The sequence below is a fragment of the Arachis ipaensis genome, chromosome B1 (assembly GCF_059453495.1).
Source record: "Arachis ipaensis isolate K30076 ecotype BB chromosome B1, ASM5945349v1, whole genome shotgun sequence".
Lineage (NCBI taxonomy): Eukaryota > Viridiplantae > Streptophyta > Magnoliopsida > Fabales > Fabaceae > Arachis > Arachis ipaensis.
This window is the reverse complement of record NC_142436.1, coordinates 82568078-82593005: the sequence shown is the minus strand read 5'-3', so window position 1 is coordinate 82593005 and position 24928 is coordinate 82568078. Positions and strand designations below refer to the sequence as shown.

Below are 24928 nucleotides of genomic sequence, written 5' to 3'. Positions count from 1 at the left end.
TTCCTTTATCCTGAAATCAAGCAAGTAAAGTGCATCGAAGCTAGGTTCTAACTCATGAGATCATGCCTCATCCACTTTATCATTCAATTCATGTATAATTCTCACAAAATCATATAAAATTCACAAAGTTTTCTTGAATCAAGATGTAAGTGATTATCTACCCAAAACTTGCTTATTAACTAAGAAAATGCATGAAACTACCCTAAACAGTAAAGAAAATGTCAGTGAAACTGGCCAAAATGCCCTGGTATCAGTGTCACGCGTCCAGTCAAGCATCGCCTAGTGTGCATGCGCACAACCTCCTATGCGTACACACGGGTCGAGATTTTTCGCAGAGTGTGCGGATGCACATGTCTGTGCGTCCACACAGGTGGACGCACATGCCTTTATTAAAGTAGCGCGTGACTCACGATTTTGATGGATTTGAGGCCCATTTCTGAAGCCATTTAGCTCATAAGGAAGTGAGAATGAAGACAATAGGAGAGCATAATATTAGAATAGCTTAGGAGTAGTGGTATTTTTTCTTTAAGTTTTTCATCATCTTCTCTACTAGGGTTTACAATAGGGTTTTTATATTCAAGTGCAATTTCAATTTTGATTATGGATTTTGCTAATTCCCATTGTAAGTATCTCTTGCTATTACTCTTTATAGTTACATTGTTCTTACACTTTCTTATAATTCAAGTTATAGTTCAATTTCACTTCTCCTTTGCAATTTCTATTTCTTATTGATGAAATTGATGTTTGATGAGTGTTACATGCTTTCTTGAGTCTTTATTGTTGATTGAGATCATTTGTTACTTTTGGTTTCAAGCTCTTTCTCATTTTTCCCACGTTTAAGCTTTTTGCCTACCAAGTGTTAAACAAAATGTCAAGCATGATTTTGGGCTAGTTTTCTATCTCTTGGCTTGGGAAAAGTGAGCAATTGGGTTCCTAGAGTTGGAATATCCAATATTTAGTGTCAATTTTGGATTGTTAATTGTTCTTGTTCCCACTAACACAATGTTGTTGCTAAGTTAATTAGCAAGCAATTTAGAATTTGTGGGTTAAGAACACTTATGCTCATTTAACTTACTTTCCGATGTGAGAGTTGATCAAATGAGATTGATCCATTCTAGTTGGCATGGTTGTGGTTCCAACAAGGAAAGGACCCTTAGCTCACTCCAAGCCAAGATACCTTTTATGCTTCAATTTCTTCATACACATTTACATTAGTTCCTTTTACACTTTACTTGTCTATATTGCATAGTTACTTCATTGATTTCTTTATTAGTTCATTTATTACAATTTTTCATGTTCTTTAATTACTTTATATGTTCATCTCTTTATTGCAAACTCCATGACCCTCACAACCAAGATTGTACACTCATTGTTCTCAAGTGTCCTTGGGAGACGACCTGGGAATTAAAACTCCCGGAATTGAATTGGTTTTGAATTGTGACATATCTTTAGATTAAACATTTTATGTGGTGGATTGATCGTTGGTCTAGCCTATACCTTCAATGATAAGATTCAAATTTGTGAAAACCTAGATTGACGGTGAATCCGGCCTTCGTCAAATTTGGCGCAGTTGCTGGGGAATCACTTCAAGTGCAATGAGTGCTAAAATTTTGGTTGTTATGAATATGTAAATAGCGTGAATATTGGGTTATTGTTTGCTACTTGGTACTAATTTGTAGATATTGTTCCTATCTAGCTAGTCTTGGTAGTTGTTAATTGTTAGGTTGGTTTATGTTTAATGGTCTACTCTTGTTTTGCTTTTCATAATTTCATGCTTCTACTGTTTCCTCAGTTGAATGACACGGTCACTTCCAGACCCAAGCTTAGCCCCTTTTAATCTGGAAATAGAAAGAACTTTAACTCATATTAGGCAAGCTCGGCGCTGGCTAGCATTTATGAATAGTGAATCGGGCTTGCTTGAAGAGCACTCCAATTCACTATCACCATCAATCCGTGACCATCATTCATCAATCAATGAGGAAACCTTATATTCATCTGTGAGGAGTGCTAAAATCTCTGTTAGTGACTCAGGTGACGACACCATGGCGGATCCACCTCGGAGAATCACCTTAAGGGAAGCCGGAGCTCCTGATATTAACTTGCAACCAATACAGATCCGGTATCCGGCTTTGGATCCAAATTTTGAGCTTAAGACCGGCACAATCAACTTGCTCCCCAAGTACAATAGACTACCTGGAGAAGATCCTCTTAAGCATCTTAAGGATTTTCAAGTTGCATGCTTCACTGCGAGACGAGATGGTGCAGATGAAGTAGCAGTTTTGGCGTTCGCTTTCCCTTTCTCTTTGGAGAAAAAAGCAAAAGAATGGTTTTATACTCAACCGGGAGATGTGATTTCTTATTGGGACTTGTTGCGTAAGGAATTTCTGGAAAAGTTCTACCCACCATAAAAGACAGACAAGCTGCAAAAGGAGATCTCTTGCATTGTGCAACGAGATGGCGAGACTCTTTATGAGTACTAGGAGAGATTCAAGAAGTTATTGGAAGCTTACCCCCACCATCGTATTGACGAGTTGGTCCTTATTAGCTCTTTCTGTCAAGGGATGAAGCCCCAAGATAAGCTTCTCCTAGATCCCTGATGAATCCACATTTCAGGATATTTATTTGCTCTATTTGGGTGGATTTCATCTTTTTCTACACTTATTCCTTTAAATATCATAGTTTTGTAATTCTCCCTAGATTTGTGCTTAATTGTGAAAACATGCTTTTTAGGCCTTAAAATAGCTAATTTCATTTCACTTTTATTCCATTCGGTGCCTTGATGTGGTTGATGAGTGATTTCAGGATTACAAGGCTAATATGGATAGAAGAAGTGATGGAAAAGCATGCACAAAGGAATAAAACATGAAGTAAACAAAGGAGAAGCACACATTGGAGTGTCCGTGCGCACGACCTAGTGTGCGTACGCACAAAATCCACAAAACCATGTGTGCATACGCACGACAACCTGTGCATCCGCACATGTCCCAGTACATGACTCATTTAATGGAAATCGCTGGGGGCGATTTCTGGGCCTCTAGAGCCCAGTTTTTGGACCTTCTGAAGCTGATTCTTCCTATATTAGACAAGGCCTCACTCCATGTAAAGGGGGGAGCAATTATGGTTTAGTTTAGTCATGTAGTTTATTTTCTAGAGAGAGAAGCTCCCCTTTATCTCTAGAACCTAGGGTTTTTAGTTTAATTTCCTTGTAATTGCTACTTTTAATTCTTGTTTTAATCCAGTCTCTTCTACCTTTCTTTACTTTATTGTCTTAATCTCTTTAGTTTATCATGTTAATTTCTCATTTTTTTGCTTTTTATGTTTATGGGCACACTCTTGTTATTTTAATTTACATTTAATGCAATTTTATGTTTCATGTCATTTACTGCTTCATTGAGTTGCTATCTTTATTTTCGTTGCTTAGTAGTTGTAGCATTTATTATTTCTTGTCATTTTACCATGTTTTCCTTACATGCCCACCAAGTGTTTGACAAAATGCTTGGTTGGAATTTTGCTTAGTTTTTCTCACTCTTTGTTGAGAAATTGTGTGGTTTGGGTGAACTTGACTGGGGGATGTCCATTCTACATTGTGTAAGGGTTGTTAATTAATTTGGTTTCCCTTGACTCTAAGTGACCCACTAATGTTAACTTAGGACTTAGGGATTGAGATTAATTATGCCTAATTGACTTATCCTCGATGTAGGGTTGACTAATTGAGATTAATTCACACACAATTACCATGTTTGTGGTCCACAATAGGATAGAAATCCTTAATTACCCACTTCTTGCTAAGGGTTCTTTTTAGCATTTAATTTCCCTTTCTTGCCTTTAATTGCTTTGACCTTTAATTTTTTGCATGCCAAGTTATCTTCTTGCATTTCAATTTCTTGCCATTTACATTTCTTGTTCTTGCCAATTGCTATCATCCAACCCCCATTTCTCTACATAGCCAATAATAGACACTTAATTGCAACTCCTAGGGAAGACAACCCGAGGTTTAATTACTCTTGTTTATTTTGTATTGGATTTAATATTTGATAGTGAGAATTCATTGTTGGTTTGGACTATGCTGTCAACGAATTGATTCTTATTTTGATTAATTCCGAACCATACAAAATTTTCGTTATCAAATTTGGCACCGTTGCCGGGGAGTTGTAATGGTGCTTGTTGTTGGCTATTGTTAATATGTAAATAGTGTGAATAGCTTAATTTTGATTGATTGTAAAGGTTTTTGTTTCCTTTTTATCCTATGAATTCTCACTTGTTGCATTGTGAGTCTTATTGCTATTGTGCTATAAGAAGTGGGAATTTCAATTGCTTGTTACCTACATGGAATGGAAGGAATTCATAACGAGATGTGGGTGCACAAGCTTTGGAGTCTCAAAAGCCTTGCAGAATACAAGCTTGGGTGGGATTTCAAGGAGGTTTGATGAGAGCTCTCTATAAGTCCAACTTAAGGACATTAAACCCAAGTGCTAGGTGGGAGACACCCCACCATGGTAACATTGTTCTTACCCTTTTTCTTGTATATAATTTTGGTTTATTGCATTTTTGCTTATTTTGGTTTGCTTAGGATTAGTTTAATTTTGAGTTTAGTAGGTAAATTTGAATGTGGGTCATGAATTTTTGGATGTTTGAATGTTTTTGTGGTTGAGCTTTCATTGAACTAAGGCTTGGTACCTTAGAATTTTGAAGAAAATTTTTTTGTGAAACAGGGCATCTGTGCGTGCGCACCATGCTGTGCGTACGCACAAAACTGCATTTTTTGCCACCTGTGTGGCCGTACAAGCTTGTGCGTCTGCACACTCCTTGATATGCCCTCTGTTCGTAGCGCCAGCACGCCCTATGCGCGCGCACCTCCCTCTATTTTGTGACATGTGCGTGCGCACTGCTGTGTGCGTACGCACGAGTTTCCTTTCTTGCGCTCTTTGTGCGGTCGCACAAACGTATGCGTCCACACGCCAATGCGCAACCCCTCTGGTGAAAGCGTCAGTGCAGCTTGTGCGCCTGCTCCCCATACCCCTTTTCACTCTGTGCTTGCGCACGGACCTGTGTGCGCACGCATACTTGACCCTTTCCTAAAAAAAAAAAGTCTTCCGTGCGTGCATTACGAGCGGATTTTTGCTAGTAAAGAATTTCACAAATATATTCTCGTTGAAAGTATAGTTTCTAAATCAACAAAGAATCCTTTTGTACAAATAAATTTGGTTGTCACTAATGCAAACCCAATAAAATTAAACTGAAGTATTTAAACCGTGGGTCGCCTCTCAAGGAATTGCAGGTAGGTGTATTTATTATTGGTTATGGGATTTTATCTTTTTGGGTTTTGAAATAAGGAACAAGCAATGTAAATAACAAGGAAATAAAATAATAATTAAGAAAAATCTTAGCAAGGATTGATAATTGGAATTCCTATCCTCATTATCATCATCAATTGTGATGTGAATTGTCCATTGCTCCCACTTAGTCAACCTCTAACTATGAATGTAAGTCAAGTGGATAAAATAATTTGATTCCTCAAGTCCAAGTCAACTCCTAAAGAGAGACTAGAGTTAGTGGAATTCAAATCAATTAGCAACTTTTAATTATCAATCAACAAAGGAGTTTGATAACTCAAGAGTCTCCAATTACTCAACCAAAGCCAAGAATATAAAAATCTAACTTAAAACCCTCCCAAGCATTTTATCAAACACTTGGAAGGCACAACATAAAAACATAGAAATTAATAAGAGATAATAAAACCTAAGCAACCAATAGTAGCAAACATCAATAACATAAATGGAAGAAAGGAACAATAATTATGAAATACCTCAAATTGCATTAAATAGAGAATCAAATCTAACATGAGAATTTATAAACCAAATAGCAACATAAAGTAATCAACAAGGAAAATAAATAAACTAGAATGCTAGAACGAATAAAAGTAGAAGAGAAACTAAATTAAATGAACATTGAACCTGGAATTGAGAAGAAATAAACCTAAAACTAAGAGAAATCATAAAACCTAGAAACTACATCTAAAACCTAAATCGATGTGAATGAAAGTTGTATGAGTGAATTGATGATTGATCCCTCCACACTGCAGCCTCTATTCTGTGTTTTCGGGCTTGGAACTGGGCCAAAAAGGAGCCCAGAAATCGCTCCCAGCGATTTCTGCAATTTCTGTACATGGCACATGTCACGCGTACGCGTAGGTCACGCATGTGCGTTATTTGGTGAACGTCCTTGTCACCATACGCGTCAGTGACGTGTATGCGTCGCTTGTCTTATGCGCTAGGCACACGTGCGCGTCGTCCACGCGTACGCATCACTTCCAGCTTCTTAAAACTTCATTTTCTCGCGTTCCTTCCACTTTTGCATGTTTCCTTTCCATCCTCTAAGTCATTCCTGCCCTATAGAGCCTGAAAACACTTAACACACAGATCACGACATCGAATGGTAATAAAGGGTAATTAAATTTGACAGTTTAAAGGCCTAGGAAACATATTTTCAACTATATCGCAGAATTAGGAAGGATTTGTAAAACCATACAAATTATATGAATAAGTGAGCAAAGAATTGATAAAAACCACTTAATTGAGCACAAGATAAACCATAAAATAGTGGTTTATCAATCTCTCCACACTTAAACATTTGCATGTCCTCATGCTAAGCTCAAGATAACCAAAAGAGTGAAGGCAGAATGGTGGAACTTATGCAATGCAACCTATCTAAATGCAAGCTACCTATGTGCATCACGCTATTCTAATTACTATTTATCTATATATATATAAGCATACATGTGGTCAAATTGAGTCAAAATTCCAAGAAATCATACATGCACAATCAAGGACTAAATCATATTAAAACACATTCACAATTGAGTTGAGTTAATCAAAAGAGTTCACAAACTTCCAAGACAAGCAATGATCAAATATGGACATATGGAAATTGAGCCATTGAACCCTCACTGGATTTGTATGTGCACTCTAATCGCTCAAGTGTCTAGGGTTAATCCACTATACTCTTCTCTAGTCATGCTTTCTAAAACCTTGTTCTTCATCTAACTAATCAACAAATATTTAATGTACAAATACAAACATCATGATATCTTTTCAAGGTTGTAATGGGGCTAAGGTAAGGGTAAGGATATATGTATGGCCAAGTGAGCTATAATATGAATCTTTGACTAACCTAAGTTCTCACCTAACACACACACACTCTATGTAACTCTAAAATGATGTCTAGCTACCCAAAAATCCCACTTTTGCATCATATACTCATGTATCAATTTTTTTTGTTTTTTTTTTAATTCCATCACACATGCATTGATCTTTTATTGAACTTAGCATTGGGGTGATTTCATCCCCTATTTATTTATTTCTTTTCTTTTCTCTTTTTTTTTATTTTTTTTATTTTTTTATTTTTTTCATAAATAAAAACATAATATATCAATGCATTTGGTTTTTCTGATTTCACATGAGCAAGCACCAAAATTTTCAATATTTGTCAGTAAAAACACAGCACATTCTCATCAACCCAAGTTTTCACATTTTCCCACACTTAGTTGACACACACTATCTTAAGCTAACCAAAGATTCAAATCGGGTAATTAATTATTTTTTCACTTAAGGTTAGTGATGTGGTAATATAAAGAACAAATGGGGATTAAAAAGGCTCAAAGTGGCAAATAAAGGCAAATAAAATGGTGGGCTATTTGGGATAAGTGAGATAATAACAATTGATGGCTGATTGCTGAGGATTATCGTCGGAGTAGAATTTCTCAATGAAATCCGCGTTGGTAGTATAGCCTCTACCCAACAACAATCCCCGAGTATCAAATTTAGAAGGGATTTAGTTGTCACAAGTTCAACCCCAATAAAAATAACCGAAGTAGTCAAACCTCGGGTCGTCTCACAAGGAATGGGCAAACATGTGCTTCAATATTGGTTAGAATTCCGGGGTTGCAAGTCATGAACAAGAAAATAAAAGGGAAATCTTAACAAGCAAGTAATCTTAAAATGCCAGAAAATAATTCAAATAACTAAGCAAGACATGAGCAATTCCAAACTAACAAAGTAACATCCAATATGATTCTATTCTAAACTAAACAAGTAACTAGAACTAAGACAAGTAATCAAGAATTTTGGGTTTTCAAATATGAATAATAAAAGCAACTCTTGGCTAGGTAGGGGAATTGGGGTCACCATCCTTGTCTAATAACCATATCTTGACAATTATGAGGAACCAAACTCATTAAGTCTACTTCTATACTTGAAGTACGTCAAATGGTTTGGTCAACATCAACCCATAAGTTCTAACCTCACTACTAATTGACTTAAGAGAAGGTTAGCGCCAATGGCTATCAAATTAACCACTAAGGGCTCCCAAATCATCAAATCCATTAGACCCAATGACTCAAGTTTACCCAATTCTCTTAGCCTAGGCCAAGAGTAAAGAGAACTACTCCATAATCAAAGTAAACAATTCATCGAACACATGGTAAGGATTAACAAAAGACATGTTCCAAATAGCAATTAAATTGAAATCAACAAGTACCCACTAACAATTATAAACATACAATCATGCAAACAACACAATTAATCATAGAAATTATCAATGTAACAGCAACAAGTCAAGATTCACAACATTCATGAAATGGGTATAAAATGACAATTGACAAGAATTCATGAAACTAACAAAAGATCTAAGCAAAATTATACTAAGGAATTCAAATTAAACTATCAAAAATAGTAATTAACAAGATCCAATTTAGAATTCAACAAGGGAAGATCAAATTAAAACTAGATCTAGAGAGGAACAAGGGTTTCTCTCTCTAGAAGAATAAAGAACCAAAAAACTAGCTAAAATTGTGTCTTAGTGTAAAATGATTCATCCCCCCTTTTCCCCCTAGCATCCTTGGGTCTTTTCCATGCAGAAACAGCTTGAATTTGGGCCTGATGAGCCTCAGAAATCGCCAGGCATGATTTCCTTTAATGAGGTCACGTGCAGCTTCCCGCGCGTGCACGCCATGCGTGCGTGCGCCCCGATTGGTTTTTTGTGATCCACGCGTGCGCGCCAAGTACGCATGCGCGTCGATAGGAATCCTCTGATCCGCACGGATGTGTCCATCCTTGCGCGCCACTTCCAGCCATCCTTATCCACGCGTGCGCGTGCAGTGCACGTGCGCGCCAATGCTGATTTTCCCAAAATTCAAATCTTCATGTTCCTCCCTTTTGTGCATGCTTTCTTTCTCTCTTCTAGGCCATTCCTACCCTATAATTCCTGAAATCACTTAGCAAATACATTACGACATCGAATGGCAATAGAAGAGGATTAAAATATGGCAATTTTAAGGCAAAATAGGCATGTTTTTCATCATGAAGCAATATTAGAAAGTGAACACAAAACCATGCATTTCTTGTGAATAAGTGCGAGAAATATTGACAAAACCTCCCAAATTCTACACAATATAAACCACAAAATTGGGGTTTATCAAATCTCCCCACACTTAAACCAAGCATGTCCTCATGCTTAGAATAAAAAGACCAAAGGTCATGGTGAGAAATGGTTTATGAAATGCAAACTACCTAAGTAAATGCATACAACTAATGTAAAATCATCTACCTACTTGGTCAAGGGCAAATCTATCCTTCAAGTACACATGTGAACATATGGGGTGAAAATAGTATGTAGCTTATGAATCCTACCAAATTGAACATCACTAAGGAGTGCATATAACTTGCTAGATGAATGCTTGTGAAAGCCGGGAACAAAGAATTGAGCATCGAACCCTCACCGGAAGTGTATCCGCTCTATTAGCTCAAGTGTATAGGGTTCGTCACTCAATCCTCTCCTAATCATGCTTTTCAAGATTTGTCTTTCGTCTAACAATCAACAATTACTTAATGCATGCTTACAAGTATCATGAGGTATTATCCATGGGTTGTAATAGGGCTAGGGTGAAGGTAAGGATGTATATGGCCAAGTGAGCTTAAAATTTGAGTCCTTGATTAACCTAGGATCCCACTAGACATATAGAACAACCTATACAACTATAATACATTACCTAGCTACCCTTGAGTTTCACTTTTTGCATACTCATGCATTATTTTCAATTCACATCCCATATACATTGTTTTTTTTATTGGTCCCCTTTTCTTGGGGCTTTATGTACAAAAGTTTCAATGCATATAGTTCAATCATTCAATACATGAGCATGTTTCCAAATCCTAGAGTTTTAATTACACTACAATTACACACCTATATATCTACCCAAATTTCCCAAGTATACCCTCCTAATTGAATGATACACATCCTAACTTACCTAAGCTAATCAAGGATCCAAATTTAGGGACATTCATGGTTTTTTGCTTAGGGTTATTGATGTGCTCTATTTAAGAACAAAAAGGGTTTATCATGGGTTCAAAATTGGTTAGCAATGGTAGATAAAAGGGTGAAGGCCATTTGGAAAAGGTAACTATTGAAATGATGGCCTCAATCATGTAAATGCATTCATACACAAAGTAATGGACATATAGAATCAGACAAAGCAAGGATCACAATCATAGAGAGAGATATGCACACAAGAATGGGAAATAATGGTTAGAAGATGTAACCATGCAATAGGCTCAAAACTTACATGCTTGTATTCTTAGCTCAATCACTATGTTCCAAAATACATTCTTAAAGCAAGTTTACTGCAAAAAAAATTTTCAAAATTTGGTAGGGTACCCCAAAACACAGTTTCCTGGGGAAGAAGTTATTGTTTTGACCAAGCAACTCTATAGAAACTAACTATCATGCAAGGAGTATTTACAAGCAAAACTAACTACACATGCAATGTACTAACAATGTACTAACTACTAAGCAAAAGATAAATCCATGGGTGTTGAAAGGAAGAGATTGTTACCCATGGAGATCAGTTCGAACGACCTCCCCACACTTAGAATTTAGCACAGTCCTCCGTGCTACGAACAATGCGCAAAGGGCGGTCGGGACCGGAAACGTTAAGTGAAAATGTGGGTTTGAGAACGTTAGTGACGATCACCTTTTTCACTAACGTTCCTAACTCAGGATGGTCCACGTTAACTTCAACATTAGTGGCACTAACATGACCACTAACGTTGCCTCTTGGCCCTTCGCAAACGTTATTGGCATTCACCTTTTCCAATAATGTTTTCTTGTTGCCTTTCCTTCCTACGTTAGAGTCCACATTAGTGTAGCTAACGTGACCCCTAACGTGGGCATGCCTCAGCTTCGAGAGCGTTAGTGACACTTACCTTTGTCACTAACGCTCCAAACACCCCTTCTCACGTTAGTGCCTCACGTTAATTGTATTAACGTGGACACTAACGTGGTGATGATTGCCATCTCCAATGTTAGTGACAAAGGTGAGTGTCACTAACGTTGGCTCATCATTTCTTTCCTCCACACTAGCTTCCACGTTAATGTAGTTAACGTGGCAACTAACGTGGCTAATAGTGGCTTGGTCCAACGTTAGTGACAAAGGTGAGTGTCACTAACGTTGGCACTTCTTTGTTCCTTCCACGTTAGAGTTCACGTTAATGTAATTAACGTGACTCTTAACGTGGCTAAGCGTGCCCCTTTTTCCAACGTTAGTGGTATTCACTTTTACCACTAAAGTTGGAGCTTTACTTCTCCTCCACGTTAGCTTCCACGTTAATGTAGTTAACGTGGCAACTAACGTGGGCTATGATGGCTCACGAAGGCGTTATTGGCGATCACTTTTCTCATTAACGTTGCAAGCTAGCTCCCATTCCACGTTAATGGTCACGTTAGTTAGACTAACGTGGCGATTAACGTGGCATCTTCCTTGCTTCCTTTATTCTGAAATCAAGCAAGTAAAGTGCATCAAAGCTAGGTTCTAACTCATGAGATCATGCATCATCCACTTTATCATTCAATTCATGCATAATTCTCATAAAATTATATAAAATTCACAATGTTTGCTTGAATCAAGATGTAAGTGATTATCTACCCAAAACTTGCTTATTAACTAAGAAAATGCATGAAACTACCCTAAAACAGTAAAGAAAAGGTCAGTGAAACTGGCCAAAATGCCCTGGCATCAGTAGCACATAGTGGGATAGGATCTGGGCCCAAGCTCTAGCTTCCATAGTGAGGAAACGAGCGTCAATGCACTTGGGCCTCATCCGACCATGGATCCAAAATGCCTTTGGTTCAGCAATGACTCGGAAGATCGAGTCCCAATAAAATCCAAACTTCTCTCGCTGACGTAAGACTTCTTGGTAGCCATCCATGTCACTTGGAACCGGTAGGATATTAAGCACTTGCTGAATAGCCTCTTCTGAAACCGAGACTTGCTTCCGGCGCATGTATACCGATTGAAGGGAGGAGAGATGGTAGTTAGTGTAGAATTCTTCCACCCAAGAGAGGTTGATCTCCCTTGGTTTTCTCAAAAGAAACTCCCATCCTCGCTGTTCAATGCGGGGTAGAATATAAGGAGCAACCTTGTCCGGCGAGCAAGTAGATGCTTAGGTTGATAGTTCCATACAGCTATGGAGGGGAACATAAGTTCACAGAAGCGGTTGGGAAACCTTGAAGAATCTTTTGCCGGTTTGCTCTTTTCATTCTCATCAATAGGAGCGGGTGTCTTCGCCTTCTTAGTTAGGGGTCTGGCTCCCAATGAAGAGTGCGCCTTAGAAGTTGATCTTTGGGGCGCCCTCTTTGCGGCCGGTTTCCTTGGAGCTCTCTCCTTGCCTTTCTTGGTGGACATCTTGAGAAAGGAAGGGAAATAAGAAAACATTAAACCCAAAGAATCATTTTAACAAAAACATGCAAGTAAAAGGTAGTGCCCAAAAGAAACATTGCAATAATCTAATCATAAAGACATGGGTCATAACACTTGGCATTGGATGCAAGAGGAAGTGAAGCATGCAAAATGGCATGAGAAGTATAGTCTCAAGAATCCATAATGAAGAGCAAGTCATGTTCAATGAGTATCTAATCAACAAGCAAAGTGGACTCAATGCATATAGAGTACAACAAGTGAATGAGGAGAAGCACCCAATTGAAAGTACATTATTAAAAGAAACCAAAATGGCATTCATGCATTTCCTCGAACACTTGGTGTGCAATTATCAAGCAAAGAGCAATTATAAGATACTCAATCAATTTAAAGCCCAGAATGAAACATCAATCATCACATAAACATCACATATTGGCAAACATAAGGAAAAAATGACAAAAAATCTATTAAAGCAAATTAAACTCAAATTCAACATCCATGGAAAAATAAGAAAAAGGAAAAGTAAGCAAACAAAAGTAAGGAATACCATCATGCAACTAAAAGAGAAACTAAGTAAAGCAACAAGAAGAATCTAACTAGAAGAATAAATAATGCAAAGAAAATAATAGATGAGATATGGCGGAAGTAGAACCTTGAGAAGTATAAAAGAATAAGGTTGAATTTTGTTTTGTGAAGATGAGAAAGAAATAGGAGAGGTGTAGTGCCACCGGAAGAGGTGGTTGTCACCGATGAGTGGCCGGCAACGGTAGTGGTGGATTGTGGAAGAAGAAGAAGAAAGGAAAAGTGATGGAGAGGAAGGAAGGAGAAAGAAGATATGAAAAAAAAGTGAGAAAGGAAACAGAACAAGGCGCGAGGCTTTAAAACTGATTCGCGCAACCGGCGCGCGCGCACAGTGCACTGGCGCTTCGGTGAGATGTTGGCAAGGGACGCGTGTGCGTCAGTGGTGCGCACGTGCGAGGTTAGTTGTGCCCCTGGCACAAGACTAGCACAAAGTTGGCATGAGTCTCTGGGTTTTGTACTAGAGATGGTGATTGGCGCAGGTGCGCGGACACGCACAGTGCACAAGCGCGTGCTTGAGGCAGTTGTCAACCGGCGCGGACGTGCGCAGTGCGCGGACGCGTCGGTGTGGGCACAAGTGTGGCATTAGTGTGGCATAACTCTCTGGTTTTTGTACCAGGGAGTCCATATAGCGCCATCGGCGCGCCCGCGCACAGTGCGCTTGCGCGTCGATGGGTGAAGTGCAAAGGTTCGCGCAGGCGGCAAGTACGTGGATGCGTGAGTGCCTGGCACGAGATGGGCATGAATTGGGCATGACTCTCCGGTGTTTGGCCCAAGAGTTGGAAGTGCACTACCGGTGCGCGCGCGCACAGTGCGATGGCGCGTCGGTGCCCATTTTTCCTTTTTCTCTTCTCTTTTTTTTTTTTTTTATATAACAAGATCTATTCTAACACATTCTTGGTAGGTGTCTAAGCTAGTAGTCAAAGAGAACACTTCACAATTTCATGCATTATCCAAAACATGACATTCTCCCTACTTCAACAATTAATCCATACCAAAATGATGAAAACTATATGAACATCCTATCTATTCAACAAGAAGAATAAAACTAGCATTCCTATGCAATTAATCAATCATCAAGAAATCACAAAATTCACAAGAATTTAAGGTTACAAACAAGATGGTATATACAAGGAAGATCTTACCACGGTAGGGTGCCTCCCACCAAGCACTTTTCTTTAACGTCCTTAAGTTGGACGGTCCATTTCTTAAGCTTCCTCTCTCCTCGGTGCATCCTCCAATAGGAACACCTCCAGCTCTTTTGGGGGCTTGTAGCCATGATACTTCTTCACTCTATGTCCATTCACTTTGAAAGTTGCTTCACTCTTGGGATCAAACAACTCCACCACTCCATAGGGCTTTATCTCCTTCACCTTGAAAGGTCCTTCCCATCTAGAACGGAGCTTGCCAGGCATGAATCGAAGCCTCGAGTTGTAGAGAAGAACCTCATCACCTTCTTGAAAGTCCTTCTTGCGGATGTGATGGTCATGAAATGCTTTAGTCTTTTCTTTGTAGATCCGGACATTCTCATATGATTCGTTCCTCAAACACTCAAGCTCCTCTAGTTGTAACTTCCTGGCTTCACCCGCCTTGGCTAAATCCATGTTGCACTGCTTTACCGCCCAATAGGCTCAATGCTCAATCTCCACCGGAAGGTGGCATGCCTTACCATAGACGATTCGGAAGGGACTCATCCCTATCGGAGTCTTGTAGGCTGTTCTATACGCCCATCGTGTATCTCCAAACCGGAGGCTCTAATCCTTTCTTTGTGGATTAACCACTTTCTCCAAAATCCTCTTAATTTCCCGGTTGGATACTTCCACTTGTCCATTTGTTTGCGGATGATAAGCAGTAGCAACCTTATACGACACTCCATAGCACTTGAGCAATACCTCTACCTTCCTGTTACAAAAGTGGGATCCTTGGTCGCTCACGATTGCTCGTGGTGACGCATAACGGCATACAATATTATTCCTAATAAAAGAAACAACGGTATTGGCGTCGTCAAGGCGGGTAGGTATGGCCTCTACCCACTTTGACACGTAGTCAACCACTAACAGAATATACAGATACAAACTAGAGTTGGGAAATGGTCCCATAAAGTCAACACCCCACACATAAAATATCTCACAGAACAACATAGGTTGCTGAGGCATTTCATCCCTTTGGGATGTGTTTCCGAACTTCTGACACTGATAGCAAGACACACATAACTGGCTAGCATCCTTGAATAAGGTTGGCCACCAGAATCCACAATCTAACACCTTTTTGTGGTCTTCTTCTTGCAATTTCGCTACCACTTCATCAATTACATCACATCGGAGCACGGAATGTTCTTCGGGAGGATGTTTCATGGCTTCTTCCAAATTGAACTTGATAGTCTTGTCTCCAACCTCAAAGGAATATGTGCCGGTGAAGGCATCTAACTTGAATTTAGAGGTCTTGAGGAAGGGTCTACCAAGTAGAACGGAGGATGAGCTTCTATTTTCTGTTGGAGGCATTTCAAGGATGTAAAAGTCAACCGGAAAAACCAAATTCTTGATCGCCACAAGTACATCTTCCGCTATTCCCATCACCGTGATCACACTTTTATCGGCTAAGGCAAACCTCGCCGCCGACTTCTTTAATGGAGCTAAATTCAGCCGCACATAGATAGAAAGTGGCATGATGCTTACACAAGCTCCCAAGTCACACATACAATCATGAAAAGTGCGTCCGCTAATACAACAAGACACCAAAAAAGGTCCAGGGTCACCACATTTCTTTGGAATAGGTTCCATCAAGGAAGAAATTGAACTACCCAAGGATAATGTCTCCAATTCTCCTATCCTATCTTTGTGTGTACACAAGTCTTTCAAAAATTTTGCATACTTTGAAATTTGTTGAATAGCATCAAGAAGTGGTATGGTTGATGACAAGTCATCTTAGCCTAGTTTCACTAGCCTTTTTCTTTGTTTTTATTAGGTTTTATGCACTTTCTTGCATTCTAAGTAAGTGATTTGGAATGAAAATGCATGACTTTCTTAAATCAAACAACCACCATGTAATTAGAGCTAAATCATGAGGTTTAAGCTAAATTTAATTGATAATTAATTGATTTATAAACCTTGTGAATTTTGTGAAACTTTGATTGGTTGATTGGGTTAATTGTAGGTGAAGAAAGAAGAAAACAAGAAAAGCGTGGCTTAAGGAGCGTGCCCAAAGGAAATAAGAAACGTTTCCAAGGGAAGCAAGAAGCGTGCCCAAGGAAAGAGAAAGCGTGGCAAAGGGAAGAAAAAGTATAACCACATTGAGGAAGAAGGAAAGCTAAGTTGAGAAAGCAAACTGAGCTTCACAAGGAATGAAACGAGAAGGCAAGGTACAAAGCTAAGTTCAAATAGTTAACTGAGCACTAAAGAAAGCAAGGAAACGGTACAAAGCAAAGTTAACTAAGTTAACTTTATCGGGGACCTCTCCAAATTTATTCAAGATGAACTTCCAAGGAGTGAAGCCACCAAGTTTCGAACTCATGAGCTAAGGGAAGCAAGGAACACTCCTTGCAATGAAATTCAAGAAGAAATAGCCAAAAGGCCTTCTCCATGGTTCGAACTTGGAACCACACGCTACTCCTTGCAAGGGAATTCAAGAATAAATAGCTAAAATGCTTCCTCCAAGATTCGAACGTGGGAATTCATTGAAACATAAGGAAGGAGTGCCACCAAGCTTGCAAGGAAAATCAAAAGAAAATAACTAAAATTCTTGGGCCAAGGTTCGAACCAAGGAGCTCTTGAAAACACAAGGGAAGAGCACCCACTCATCCAAGGAAACTAGCTCCAAGACTTCCTCCACCAGGATTCGAACTTGGGGACATTGAGGCCATAAGCAAGGCGCTGCAAGGAAAGCTCAGTTGGTTTTTCCAACTGAGCATCAACCCTCCAAGCCTCCACAATTTGACACGGTCATGACACCAAGGAGAAAGCATCTTGGCGCAACAAGGGGGCTGTGACAAGCATTTTGGTGCACCAAGGAGGAAGCATAGCGCACAACTTTGACACACCTAGAGCTCAGTTCAAAATTCCAACTGAGCTCTAGTGTCACACACTCCACCAAGTGCTGGGCGCACCAATTTTGGCACGGATGGCAGCATGCTTGAAAGCTAAGTTGGATTTTCCAACTGAGCTTTCCCCTGGAGGTGCAATTTGGGCTAAAAATTGGATTAAAAATCCAATTTAATTCATTTCCTCACCAAATCCAAAGCCCACCCAAATTCCAAAATCCAAGAATAGAAAGTGTATAAATAGGAGTTAGTTTGATGTAATTAGGACTTTTGAACTTTTGGATTTTTATCTTCTTTTACCTCTAGACTTTTACTTTGTATTTTCCTTTGGAGCTTTCATTTTAATTCTGATCTTTTTGCTTTGAGTTTGTAATTTCTGAGAACTTGGAAGGAGAATTGATCTCTCTTCTTCTTGGTTCTTGCTTGAGCACTCTTTTATTTTCTTGCTTTGGATCTTGGGTGGAGAATTGAAGAACTTCTGTTTCAATCTCACCTTGAGATCTTGTTTTAATTTTCTGCATAATTGAATTGCACTTTCTGTTTATTTTACTGCTTCATTCCTCTACTATTTCTGCAATTTACTTATCTTTATTTCCTTTGTAATTGTTCTTGTTGGATCAAGGAAGGATTTGAGATCTAGACTTGTTATCTAGTCTCTTCCACTCCTGAGATCTTCAACCTCTTTTACTTTGCTGCAAATTAAACACTGCTTTCTCTGTCTTTTAAATTCTCAAAGCATTTTACTCTTTTGTTTAAGATCTACTTCACTGCAATTCAATTTTGTCTTTTATGTTTAATGTAATTTACTTCTGTCTTGTCTAAATTCTGCAAACCCAACTCTCAATCCCTTTACAATTCAAGCAATTTACATTACTTGCACTTTAAGATTCAGTCATTTACATTTCTTGCAATCTAAGTTTCTGCAATTTACATTACTTGCACTTTAAGATTCAGCACATTTACTTTCCTGTTCTTTCATTTACTGCAATTTTCCCTTCTCCCTTTACATTTCCAGCAATTTAGCTTCTGCAAATTACAAACCACTCAACCAATACTTGATCCGCTTGACTAAAGCAACCACTAAACTAAAATTGCTCAATCCTTCAATCCCTGTGGGATCGACCTCACTCATGTGAGTTATTATTACTTGATGCGACCCGGTACACTTGCCGGTGAGTTTTGTGTTGGATCGTTTTCCACACATCAAGTTTTTGGCGCCGTTGCTGGGGATTGATTAGATTGACAATGATTAAGTGAAGTGAAGATCTAGATCAAGCACTTTTTATTTTTCTGTTTTTGACTAACACACTATCTGTTTGAATTTTTGCTTAAGCCAATTAACATTTCACTTCAGCCATGGATTCAAGTGTTATTGCTTTCTGGTGTTGTGATTTTTATGCTTTGGTTGTATGTCAGGTACAAGGAGAATTACACCCACTTTTTGTGAACAAGACAAAAGAACCCTCAGAAGATTAAGAAGAGCTGAAAGAGGAAAAAACATTATTGGAGAAGAGGAGTCAGAAGAAAAATTCCAAGATATGGAGGAACACTTAACAAACCTACCAAATGGAGCTGAAGGAGCAGCCAACAACAACAATAATCCACCACAGAGAAGAGTTTTGGCTTCCTACACATGTGCAGATCCTAGACATTGTGGGAGTAGCATTCTCACCCCAAATGTCAATGCAAATAACTTTGAACTAAAGCCACAACTCATCACCTTGGTTCAAAACAATTGTTCTTATGGAGGAGGACCACTTGAAGACCCTAACCAACACTTGTCCACCTTCTTGAGGATTTATGACACTGTCAAAACCAATAGTGTGCACCCTGACAGTTACAAGCTACTGCTATTTCCATTTTCTCTCAGAGACAAAGCCACTCAATGGTTGGAATCCTTTCCAAGAGACAGCATCAACAATTGGGATGATCTAGTAACAAAGTTCCTTGCCAAGTTTTACCCACCTCAAAGAGTTATTAGATTGAAGACTGAAGTGCAAACATTCACACAAATGGATGCTGAACCCTTGTATGAGGCATGGGAAGGATACAAAGCTCTAATCAGGAAGTGTCCACCAAGAATGTTCAGTGAGTGGGACAAATTGCAGAATTTCTATAAAGGTTTGACACTGAAATCTCAAGAGGCTTTGGATTATTCAGCAGGGGGCTCTCTACAACTAATGAAAACAGCAGAGAAAGCTCAAAATCTCATTGATATAGTGGCCAACAATCAATATTTCTTTGCTCACCAAAGGCAACGCCAACCATCACAAAGGAAAGGAGTGATGGAGTTGGAAGGAGTGGACTCAATCTTGGCTCAAAACAAAATGATGCAGCAGCAAATTCAACAACAATTTGAGCAAATGGCCAAGAGGATTGATAGCCTCCAAGTTATAGCAGTTAATACAAGCCAACCATCATCCACATGGGGGAAAAATGAAGAAACTCAAGAGGAGCAACAACAAGAACAAGTCCAGTACATGCACAACCAAAATTCTGGGCCAAATGAAGTCTATGGTGACACCTACAACCCTTCTTGGAAGAACCACCCAAACCTTAGGTGGGGAGACAATCACAACCAGAATCAACAACCATGGCAGAGAAACTCAAATCAAAACACTTCAAGAAACAACCAAAACCACAACCAGCAGCAAACTAACCAAAACCCTTATAGAAAACCCCAAAACAACTACCCCAACTCCAACCATTACCCATCCAATAACCAAACCTCAAATCAAAACACTTACCCTCAACCCTCAATACCCCACAATCAACCAATCTCACAAGAATCTCAAAGGATTAACAACCTGGAGCTCCTAATGGAAAAAATGATGAAAACTCAAGAGATGACATTGAGGAACCAAGAAGCCTCCATGAAAAATATGGAAAGGCAAATTGGACAACTCTCCAAGCAAATCACCATTGAAAGGTCATCAAACTCACTGCCAAGTGACACCATTCCTAATCCTAAAGAGGAGTGCAAGGCAATTCAACTGAGGAGTGAAAAAGTCCTGGTGAAAGATGAAGAAGCAACCAAGAAGCCAAAGGAAAGTGAAAAGAAACAAGCTGAAGAAAAGAAAGTCAATGACAAGAAGGAGACAACAAGCAAGCAAACTCAGAATCAAGCTCAAGAAAAAGAAGATCAGCCACAAAAATCAAGAAAGAGAAAGGAAGTAATTAAAGAGCCAACTAAGGACCAAAGGCAGGGAATGAACTTCACTCCTCCCTTGCCATATCCTCAAAGGTTCAACAAGGAGACTAAGGACCAACACTTCCCAAAATTTCTTGAAATCTTCAAGAAGTTAGAGATCAATATTCCCTTAGCTGAAGCACTTGAGCAAATGCCCCTGTATGCAAAGTTCTTGAAGGAACTTATCAACAAGAAGAGGAATTGGCAAGTCAATAAAACTGTACTGCTCACTGAGGAATGTAGAGCACTAATCCAGAAGGGACTTCCTCCCAAACTCGAGGACCCTGGGAGTTTCTTTCTACCCTGCGCCATTGGCAGTATGACCATCAAGAAGGTGATGTGTGACTTGGGAGCTAGTATCAATCTAATGCCTGCCTCTCTAGTGAAAAAGCTAGGCATAAAAGAGGTGAAAGCAGTACAGATGTCTCTAGAATTGGTGGACAAATCAGTGATATGCCCTAGGGGTATAATAGAGAACCTTCTAGTCAAGGTAAACAGATTCATCTTCCCTGCAGATTTTGTGATCATGGATTCGAATCAGGATGAGGGCAACTCCATTATACTGGGAAGACCGTTCTTGGCCACTGCTAGGGCCATCATAGACATAGAGCAAGGAGAATTAACCCTCTGGATGTATAATGAAAGTATCACTCTGAGTGTACTACCAGAAACACAGAGCAGTAATGGAAAGAAGGATGGTACAGAAACAGACAAGGAGAATCTGCAGTGGAAGGAGGAAATCAACAAGACAAACAACAACTGCTCTCCCAAGCAAGAGATAGATGATACAACAGGCCAAAAAGAGAAAGAGATTGTGCAAAGTAATGAAGAAGCTCAAGAGAACATTGTAGTATTGGCAACTAAGAAAAGGAATTTCAAAAGGGAGCCTGTTTTCAAAGAAGAAGAGTCAACAAAAGGAGGGAAGAAAAACAAAAACAGAATCAAAAAGGGTTGGAAGAACAAAAAAATTCCAACAGAAGGGCTCTCCAAAGGTGACAAAGTGCAGGTAGTCTATCAACAACTGGGAGCAGACTAACAGACTAACGATTACTATACTGTGAGCAAAATATTATCACTAGAACATGCTGAGATAGAGCACCAAGGAACAAAGAAGAAGCTCACGATTAGAGGGGACAAGTTGAGGCACCACAGTCATCAACCACCATAAAAGAGGGAGTCAATGTCAAGCTAATGACAATAAACGAGTGCTTCATGGGAGGCAACCCATGATTTATGATTCCTGCTTGCTTTTAAATTCAATAAAAGTATGATCACTTTAGCATGATTTTGAATTCGTCTAGACATCCTTGACAGATGCATATACTGCTTTGAAATACATGCCAGACTTCTAAGTTTGGTGTGCTTGACAGCACACAAAAGTTAACATTTCAAGCATTCTTAGATCATATGCTTAGTCATTTTGGTGAAGTATATGACCAAACATTAAGTTTGGTGTCTGCATATGTACGAATTTTGAGAAAAATTTAACTTTTGTTCAGAAAATCAAAGTCATGCAAAGATGGATCATACATTGTTTAGTTTTAGAAATTTATGCTAAGAGATAAATTGGCACTTATGGTGAAAGTATCAATTGTAACAAGCGCTTATTCAAATCACTGAGCAAGAGACAAGTTTGGTGTTCACCAAACTTTGGTTCAAGGACACAATTGATCTTTCACAACTAAGGACCATTAGATAAAATATAAGCATATACCATTTGACCACCATGCTTTAAATGAGTTCTGAAGCATTTCGTTTTGATTTAATTAGAAAAAAAAGGGGCTTGAAGAAAAGACAAGAGGAAGGAACGGTTATGACAAGCCAAGAGAAGGATCACATGTGCCTAGAGAGGTGTGCCAATCTTGGAAAGCAAAATCTGCATGCATGCACCATTGGACATCGAAAAAGCAAGCAACCAATAGGAAGAGAATCCTTGTCAAGCTTCAACAATACATGCAGGCCATTCATTTCATGAATACCTATACTATTCAACTTAATCCCCACCATTCATCATCATAACCGAATGCAATACTCTTTTGTGATCTTGTTGGGAAATTTGAAAACCTTTTCCATAAATAGCCCCCAACACATTATAAAGAACACTTTCATACAGACCATTCTCACTCAAAGCACACAATTTCCTTCTTCTCTTCACAACCAAACCGAACATCACTCCAAACACAATCCCCAACTATCTCTTATTCACACACATATTCAATGGCCTCTTCAAGATCAAGGAGAAGACCAGGAAAGGAACCAATGGTGACAGAGCCTCCATCCTATGACACAAAAAGGTTCAAATCCCAATTTCATGAAGCAAGATACAAAAGACTCATGAAAACAAAGATTGTCATTGCTGAAATGGGGTTCGAACTAAAGGAGGGAGAATACCCCATTATGCGACAAATCACCAAGGAAAGAAGATGGGATCTTCTGTGCCGTCCTCTCACTGCTATTAGTGCTGTGATGATAAGGGAATTCTACGCCAATGCAGTTAAGGAGAACGAAAACAGCCCATCGTACAAAAGTTATGTCAGAGGTGTTGAAGTGGACTTTAGCCCACCATCAATCACAAGAGCTCTAAAGTTGAGAACCATAACTTACGATGAGCTTAGCTATGAAGACAGACTGCGTGGCGACAATGATCCTGATGAAATATTGGAGGGATTATGCATTGAAGGAAGAGACTGGGAAAGAGACTCACAGGGAGCCCCGAGTTGTCTGAAGAGACTTGATCTCAGACCTGAGGCAAAGGGGTGGTATGAGGTGGTAAGGGTATCAATACTCCCCACTGCAAATACCTCATCAGTCATAATCAAGAGAGCTCTCCTAACATACTGCATCCTACATGGTGGGGAAATCGACCTTGCCCAACTCATAGCAGATAGCATCCAGGAGATGGCCGAAGACACAAATAAATCGGGTAGGCTTGGACACCCAAGCACAATCCTGAGATTGTGTAACAGGGCTGGAGTGCTCTTCGAGGATGAGGATACAGAGAAGGTGAAAGAAACCAGAGGAATTACAAAGAGAAAAATGGAAGGCCTTAATGAAGAAGAAGAGGAAGATCAAGAAGAAGAAAGAACTCACCGAAGAAGAAGGTTACATAGGAGGGACGAACAAGCTCAGGGTGTCATAGATATGAGTCAATTGCAGGAAGTTCTTGATGAAATATCACAACAGAATGCGAAAGCGCAAGAGCAGTATTCAAGACAACAGGAACTCCATCTGCAACAACAAGAGCAATATCTAGAGCACCGGGAACAATATTCGAAGGACAGGGAGCAAGATGAAGCTTGGCAACACAGAATGGAGGAAAGATTGGGGAGCTGGCAGCAACAATCAATGGCCCAACAACAAGAACTTCAAGCTAAAGTTCTTGAGGGACAAAGGGAACTAACAACAGGACTTCAAGAGTCATATGATAAGATGTTCCTGACCCAAGCTAAGTATGGGGAATATACTCACAAATTGTATCAGTGGAAGAATGTTCATCATACCATCGGAGAAACTAGACAAGTGCAGCAAATAGAGCATTATGAAGATACACAAGCAAAGTTGGAGTATTTAATCCGCTGCATGCCAGGATTAAATTCACAAATCAAACCATTTGAGCTGTGCCAAGATTTAAGAGACCAACAGAAAGCAAAGACCAAGCATTATACAGCAATGATGTATAAGAGATTGGAGACAGCTGGGCTCACAGGTCTCATAGATCCCATCTGGGACAGAAGGTGCCCTAGTGAAGAAGTTCGTGACTACTCCAAGCTTGGGAAAAGGAAGAAGAACAAGGGAGAATCTAGCAAATCCAAAAGAATGGAAATGCCTGACAAATAGAGGTGGTGAAGTTCCTTTTCTTGCTTTTACTTAAATAAGGAAGATGCATATCTGAAACATGACATGCCTCCAATTGCTTCATGATTTACTATTTCTTTTGTTTAAATTAGTGGCTAGTTAAAGAAAGTTATCTTCATAATAATTGTCATCACTCATTAACTTGAATACTTTGTCTTGTCTCCCTTGCTGTTTGAATAAAAGAAAGATGTTTGATTTAGAAAAATAATTGTTCAATGTTGCAAAAGTTAGAATGAAAGATTAGTGGTGGTGTGTGTTTGATTCAACTATTAGCTCATGAAATAAATGTTGCAGAATGACTTGTTTCTTAAAGCTTAAGCTAGTTTGCTGCTATGATCCTTCAAATAATGAAAGACCCTTGAAAATAAACCAAAACAGAAAGAAAAAGAAAGAAGAAAAACCAAAAGTTGGCAAAGAAACAAACAATAAGGCTAGACACCAATAGCTTGGACCCTAGGACATATGCATGTGGTGTTTATGTACTAGGATATGCTTGGAAAAGTAGGTTCTAAGGAGTATT

General features: G+C 39.2%; 1 non-coding gene across 1 annotated transcript; it reads right to left on the bottom strand.

The window, feature by feature from the left end:
• Positions 1–2417: 2417 nt before the first annotated feature.
• LOC148577241 (small nucleolar RNA R71) lies at positions 2418–2524 on the bottom strand. The gene has a single exon (XR_015903846.1). It is a non-coding gene; the product is annotated as a small nucleolar RNA R71 (small nucleolar RNA).
• Positions 2525–24928: the final 22404 nt, after the last annotated feature.